Raw genomic sequence first — 7,853 nt, forward strand, 5'->3', positions numbered from 1 at the left:
AGACTTTAAATGCCTATAAAGAAAATGCTTTGGCTTTCTTAATATTTTTAGCTGCTGAAGAACATAAAATCTTCCTAGATAAATTGTAGTATCGTCAAATTGAAGTCAAATATTTGGGACATTTCATATTAGTCAAAAGACAGAAGGTAGTTCCATCCCAAAGTCAGCGTATTTATAAATGAAGTAAACTACCATGAAAAAAAAAAAAAAACACTCCACCAATTTGCGGGGTTGGTTGAGTATTGCACGCAATGTATCTCTGCGTTTTCTGAAAATACTAACCATCTCTTTGAGATGTCACATGATGCATTACCAGAACCTTTACGGTAGTCCAAAGAAGCTAGAGAAGCCTTTTAAACACTTAGAATAGCCCAATGGTATTAGGAGTTCCTAACTTTGACAAAATATTCCACCTTTTTTGTAATGATAATAAGGGAGCACTTAAGAAAGTGGTGTACTTTCTTAAAAGTTAGGCTCTGATTATAGGCTTATTGCTTACTTTTATGTGTTGTTGGATTCTTTTGTTCTAGAGATGCCAGGATGTTTATAAGCCTTAGCAGCAGTTGGTATTCTAGTTGAAAAGTCTCAGGCTTTGACTCTGGAACATTTAACTTACTTATATGCACCTCATGCTGTTACTGCTATTTTATAAATTCATAAGATACAACATTGTCACTGTGCCACCGGACTAGGTATGAACAAGTCTTATTGTCTAATCCTAATGTTATTCTAGGAAGGTGTAACCTTTTGAACCCAGCTACTCTGTTGCCAAATCCTGACCAAATAGCAGACAATGATTCCCTCACAGTTATAGCAGAAGATATTCAAAGTTTGCCTGACTTATCTGATATTCCTATTCCTAATCTTGATTTAATATTGTTCACTGATAGAATTTGAGTGAGAGACACACAGGGAAATAGAAAAGCATCATATACAGTAGTCAGTCCTCATGAGGTTTTAGAGGCTTATCCTCTCCCAAATATAAAGTCAGCCCAAGAAGTAGAATTCCTAGCTCTCTCTCTCTTTCTTTCTTTTTTTTTTTTTTACCAGAACATCAGGTAAGTTTATTTCAGATGTAACAGTAATGTTAAAATCAACAAGTTTAGGGGGCTTCCCTGGTGGCGCAGTGGTTGAGAGTCCGCCTGCCGGTGCAGGGGACACGGGTTCGTGCCCCGGTCCCGGAGGATCCCACATGCCGCGGAGCGGCTGGGCCCGCGAGCCATGGCCGCGGAGCCTGTGTGTCCGGAGCCTGTGCTCCGCAACGGGAGAGGCCACGGCAGTGAGAGGCCCGCGTACAGCAAAAAAAAAAAAAAAAAAAAAAAATCAACAAGTTTAAATCTTAACTGCACCAAGTAAACTCAGCTATTTAAGTATTTTTAAAGTTATTCCCTCCAAAAACCTGAGGGAGTTTTTCTTTTCCACCGCATATACCATGGTTTCCCAATAATTCTATTTTTGGAGGACTTTCAGTTGATGAGTAAACTGCTTTGGGGATATTTCTGAACTTCTTTCTCCAAATGAAAACTAATCTGGACCAATTATATATTGCATAGATTTCTCTGCAGATTCTTTTCTTTAGAACCTAATGTAATTACCATACAATATAATTTTTACCTATTTGCCCCACAGAAAAACTATCTGCCCTGAAAAATATAATGGATATATCCTGTGATCTTCCAGTTAATAGAATTGTTTTACCTCAGTGATAATTTTAATCAAAATAACCAACTGAACATGGGACATTATTTCAGTCTTTTCTGACTCATAGGCACACGAACTAGTGCCCAGCTTCTACCTCTTCTACATCCTCCTCTTCCATAAGTGGATGGAATTATTTCATGTAAGTTTGATGTAGGACAGTTCACCCTTTACAAACACAATTTAAGTTAAAGTCAGTGACCAGTGTGGAAAAAGAAACTAAAATGATAGGGAGCCTACACAGTTCAAAATTTAATATTCTTTCCTCCATAAATAATATGTACTTAATTGTCATGAGGCAGCTATTTGGTTTTCATTAAATACATTTAGGGATACATTCATAGGACTGATTAGATAGTCCAGGTGAAATGGTTATAGAAATAGAGGCAGTGACATCTCACAAAACTCATTTATATATCAAAATCTATTTTGATATCTGAAGTTTACAAAAAGGCTGAATTTTCAAACTAATTATACCTTCTGTAACTCAGGCACTCTTCTCTTGGCAAGAGCAAGCTGAAGCTTATCCGTGAAGGTAAAGGTGCTTAATGCTAAACTTTTCTTCTAAGCTTAGATTTGGACTGCTTAAGAAACTGATACCCAAGAAACCAGCATGGTCTTTCTACATTTTTACTATCATAAGATTATAACCCTATAAACTCATTTATCAACTATCTTCCTTTTCTATATTATTCTTGGCATTCAGCTAAGACTGTTGAAGTCTACTGTACCTTGTATTTTTTTTTTAAGGGTTTCAAATGCTTGGCTTATTTATTTATTTATTTATTTATTTATTTATTTATGGCTGTGTTGGGTCTTCATTTCTGTGTGAGGGCTTTCTCTAGTTATGGCAAGGGGAGGCCAATCTTCATCGCGGTGTGCGGGCCTCCCACTATCGCGGCCTCTCTTGTTGCGGAGCACAGGCTCCAGATGCGCAGGCTCAGTAGTTGTGGCTCACGGGCCTTGTTGCTCCGTGGCATGCGGGGTCCTCCCAGACCAGGGCTCGAACCCGTGTCCCCTGCATTAGCAGGCAGATTCTCAACCTCTGCGCCACCAGGGAAGCCCTGTACCTTGTATTTTTACATTCTCAAATAAGAACTTAAGATTATAAAATGTGCATGAACATTGTGTAAAATAATTTTGTCATTCAACATATATGAAGAGATGAAACTTTTATGCCAGAATTTGCATAAGAACATAAATATTATGAATCAACATTCCTTTTAAAGTCAAATGACAGAAAATTCAAGCCCTGTGCATTGTTTTAAAGTCTAATGAAAACATTTATTGGGGGGCTTCCCTGGTGGTGCAGTGGTTGAGAGTCTGCCTGCCGATGCAGGGGACACGGGTTCGTGCCCCAATCAGGGAAGATCCCACATGCCGCGGAGCGGCTGGGCCCGTGAGCCATGGCCACTGGGCCTGCGCGTCTGGAGCCTGTGCTCCGCAACGGGAGAGGCCACAACAGTGAGAGGCCCGCATACCGCAAAAAAAACAAAAACAAAAACAAACAAAAAAAACATTTCTTGGGCCACCAGTATTGGCAATGTAGAAAATTTTAAATATTGGAGATGGGATTATGGAGGAAAACATGAAAATTTCAGATGTCTTCTATCTTCCAAAAAGTTATCGACCCATCAAAGCCACTCATTATGTGCCAGAAAACGATGTGACATAAACCAGTCCTGTCAGTAAGGAGGTCACAGTGACATTTGCGTTATTAATACTTCTAGACTTCTACTTTTTTTCCAAGAATAGAAGCAATATGTTTAACAATTCCGCCACACCCAAATTCTTAAACTCAATATCACAGGCACAGAATGTAAGCAAATCTGGGATGTTCTCCAACAGATAAGCAATAGCACACTATGTTATTCTCAAAAATACTGTCTAGATATTCTTTCCTCTAAAATCAAATGCTCAGTGGCCACACTTCTAACAGTCTGCATTAGCTGACATTAAATTCACTTGTTGTGCCACAAGTCCATCTAAGCTTCCTTTTAGGTATTTTTTTAGTATGTCCAAGAGACAACGCCTGCTTCGGGTTAATTTAGGGGTACTCACCTATGAGGACATCAACTCCATTTTTAAGATTTGACTAACTATTGTGGGTTTACTGAAGAAAGAGAACAGGAGAAAAAAAAGCAAATCACAACAAACCTCTTTAGGTCAGTTAAAGGCCATATCTCTAGCTGGGATATTAAAAATTAATCTCACCAGCCCACACTCGAAAAGTTAATGCCACTTCTAACAATCAACAGCAAGAAAAATAAACCTGCTAAGAACCAGCCCACTCATTAGCAAAAAGCAGTTTAACTCAAATGCTGAGACCAAAGTATAATACTACCTACTCAAACTGTCCCATCTACCCTCAGCCACCAGCGAGGAAGGAAGAAAAAACTGCTTAACAGAACAAAGTAAGCTTAGTATTTCTTACAAGGATAACAATGGTCCAACTTCTGAGATAATACTCAGAAGGACAAAAGGTGGAGTGAAGGCAATGTGTAGGGATTGGTATCCCACAAAATCTTGAAAAACCCAAAGTACCACAAACACACTAAACTTGTCTATGAGTTAGAGAACAAGATATTGCTGCTGCTTCTTTTTGTCCTTTGAATTATACAGTATTTTGTAGACTCTGTCCTTCAATGTGAAAGCAGGACATTAAAAAAAAAAGGAAATTGACACAAGCTTTTGGGACCATATATCTTATCTTTGAAACTAGACAGACAATTTATACCTGTAATCATTTATACCAGAAGGTATACCTATTTATACCTCCTCCTTCCTACAGTCAAAGCACCTCACAAAAATAAGAAAACTAAAACAATCCAAACATGATTAATAAGTCCTTAAAAGTTTAAAACCTTTAGAGGAAAGGGAAGGAAGTTTTGAAAGGAGGAAAAACAAGAACAAGGGAGGGGGAAAGCTTTAAAAGAAAGAGGGGGGTGGGGAATCAATGAGCATCTCTTTTATTTGGCGACAAGCGAGTGCAAGAAAGTTCATCCGTAATTTGTTCAGTTGTCTGTCTTTTTGCACATGTGCGTTCTGGCCAGAAGGGACTTTGAGGTTTTTCTGCATCTGCGGGCTCTATCCTCTTATAGTAATTCTTCTTTGTCTCAATAATCTCAAAGCCAAACTTTCTGTAGAAGTCAATTGCAGACTCATTGCTGATCTGGACATGCAGATAGATGTTGTCAAAAGTGCCAACTTTTTCACAGATGTTTAAGACATGATTTAACATTTTAGTTCCTATCCCTAGTCTTCAGTATGGTGCCAGACACCCTAGTGTCATGATGTAAAATCTCTTCTGATTCTGTGAATGATTCACCCTACAACATACTGCTCCTGCTGCAATATCATTGAAATAGGCAAATTTTGCTAGCTCGCCAACCTCCAGCACATCCTTATAGAACTTGTCATTGTAGCTGACTGGAAAGATGACCTGGTTTAATCTCTTCAACTGTTTCATATTGTGTGGTGTCACATCTCCCAGCTCTATCCGCCCTTCCATCTTCCCAGCTTGTTACCACCGATATCAACGCCGTTGTGGTCGCCGCCCTGAGCTCTCCGCACCCTCAGCTCGGGCCACTCAACCCCACAAGCCGCCCTCCTCGCCTAGGGCAGGGAGCTGAGCGGGTGACGGAGGCCTCGAGAGTCGAGCGCGCCTCTGCCTCCACAAGCGCATACGGGGCACTCGCCGCCGCCAGCCAGACCCGCCGCTGCGCTGTGAACTTTCACCGGAACTACTACCTCTTATACAAACTTCTAAATTAGCCACCAATCTTAAGGTGAATATCTATACTGATAGTAAATATGCATTTGGTATCTGTCATGCTATGGAACAAATGTGGAGGAATAGAGGGATCTTTCTCATAGCAGTAGTAACTGAAATATCACACTAGAAACGTAATTGCTGATTTATTAGTCACCCCCGCTTCTCCAACAGATTTCTGAAATTCATTATAGAACTCATAACAGACAACAAGATGACGTATCTAAAGGAAATTAATTTGCACATCAAGCCACAGAAAGGGCTACTTAGGTCTTGACTGGGGAAATTGAAGCCCCGTTAATTCTATCCAAGAACTCTTATTTACAATTTCAGAAATACACAACTCCACAAGATTTAGAAAATTGGAAACCAAGGAGAGCTATGAAGAATATCATAGGAATATGGGAATTACACTATAGGAGTATTTTTGTATCTCACTTATTATATACTTGGATGGCTTTTTCATGACACCAGCAACCTTATTCAAACAAAAGGAGTATACTGAAAACCTTGGAATCGTACCACTTTTGGAATAAGGGTCAAATAATTCAAGAAATAATACAAAGGTGTGCTGCTTGTCAGAAAAATTTATTTACAGGAAACACTTAAGGTAAGTCAAAGAAGTCTACTGAGGACATTGTTACCTGGGATCTGGTGGCAAATAGACTTTATAGAGTGTCCTAATCCATTTGGGCTGCTATAACAGAATACTGCAGACTGGGTGGCTTATAAACAACATAAACTTATTTCTCATGCGTCTGGAGTCTGGGAAGTCCAAGATTAAGGTGCTGGCAGATTCAATGTCAGGTGATGGTCCACTTCTTTTTTCATAAACGGCTTTCTTCTTGCTGTGCCCTCACGTGGCATAAGGGGCAAGAGCTCTATGGGGTCTCTTTTATAAGGACACTAATTTCATTCATGATGTCTCCACCCTCATGCCCTAATTATCTCCCAAAGATCCTCTTCCAAATGCCATCACATTGGTGATTAGGTTTCAACATAGGAATTTTGGGAGAACACATTCCATTGATAGCATAGAGCTTTCACATTCAGAAGGCAGAAGAGATTGATCAGTAATGTTGTGTATGATGTTTGGATTGCCGGAAGTGTTCCTAGCAGCTAAAGCAGATGCTCAGTGTTTCAAGGACTTACTGAATTATAACATCCCAACCTTTGGAATTTCTGAATATCTGGAGTCTGATAGGGAAAGTCATTTCATTTCTATGGTTATGTAAGAGCTCTGTAAACACTAAACCAATAATTTGCTATACTCTTTATCATAGTCTTCTGGACGAGAAGAACAAATGAACTATAAAGAATTCTTTGACTAAATAATATCAAGCCATCAGCTTACAATGGCCCAGAGCTTCACCTTTGGTTTTATTAAAAATAAGGTCAGGGGGCTTCCCTGGTGGCGCAGTGGTTGGGAGTCCGCCTGCCAATGCAGGGGACACGGGTTCGTGCCCCGGTCCAGGAAGATCCCACATGCCGCGGAGCGGCTGGGCCCGTGAGCCATGGCCGCTGAGCCTGTGCGTCCGGAGCCTGTGCTCTGCAACGGGAGAGGCCAGAACAGTGAGAGGCCCGCGTAGCGCAAAAAAGAAAAAAAAAAAGCCTACCAGTACCATACTCAAATTTTACACATCCAATTTTTATTTCATTTTATTTAGAGTGTTTGGACTTTTTTAATTTAATTTTTATTTTATGCTGGAATATAGTTGTTTTATAATATTTTGCTATATTCAGGTGTACAGCAAATTGGTTCAGTTATATGTATACATATATCCATTCTTTTTCAAATTCCTTTCCCATATAGGTTATTACGGAATTTTGAGTAAAGTTCCCTGTTATGCAATAGATTCTTTTTGGTTATCTATTTTATATATAGTAGTGTGTCTATGTTAATCCCAAACAACTAATTTATTCCTCCCACTCACCTTTTCCCTTTGGTACATAAGTTTATTTTCTAAGTCTGTGAGTCTGTTTCTGTTTTGTAAATAAGTTCATTTGCATCAGTTTGAAGATTCCACATATAAGTGATATCATATGATAGCTATCTCTATCTGATATATTTCTTTCTAGGTCCATTCATGCTACTGCAGATGGCATTATTTCATTCTTTTTAATGGTTGAGTAACCTTCCATTGTATATGTGTCCCCTATGGTTTTTTTTAAAGATATATTTTTAAAAATCTTTATTGGAGTATAATTGCTTTAAAGTGTTGTGTTAGTTTCTGCTGTACAACAAAGTGAATCAGATATATGTATACATATATCCCCATATCCCCTCCCTCTTGAGCCTCCCTCCCACCCTCCCTATCCCACCCCTCTAGGTCGTCATAAAGCATCGAGCTGACTAATTTTATTTTATTTTTTGGCCACAACT

The 7,853-nt window shown here is 39.3% G+C and overlaps 1 pseudogene across 1 annotated transcript; it reads right to left on the bottom strand.

The window, feature by feature from the left end:
• Positions 1-4,651: 4,651 nt before the first annotated feature.
• LOC309796217 (N-alpha-acetyltransferase 50-like) lies at positions 4,652-5,326 on the bottom strand (annotated as a pseudogene). Its single transcript has one exon. The product of its transcript is annotated as an N-alpha-acetyltransferase 50-like (transcript).
• Positions 5,327-7,853: the final 2,527 nt, after the last annotated feature.

The sequence above is a fragment of the Mesoplodon mirus genome (genome assembly GCF_964341445.2).
Source record: "Mesoplodon mirus genome assembly, chromosome: X".
Taxonomy (NCBI): Eukaryota; Metazoa; Chordata; class Mammalia; order Artiodactyla; family Ziphiidae; genus Mesoplodon; species Mesoplodon mirus.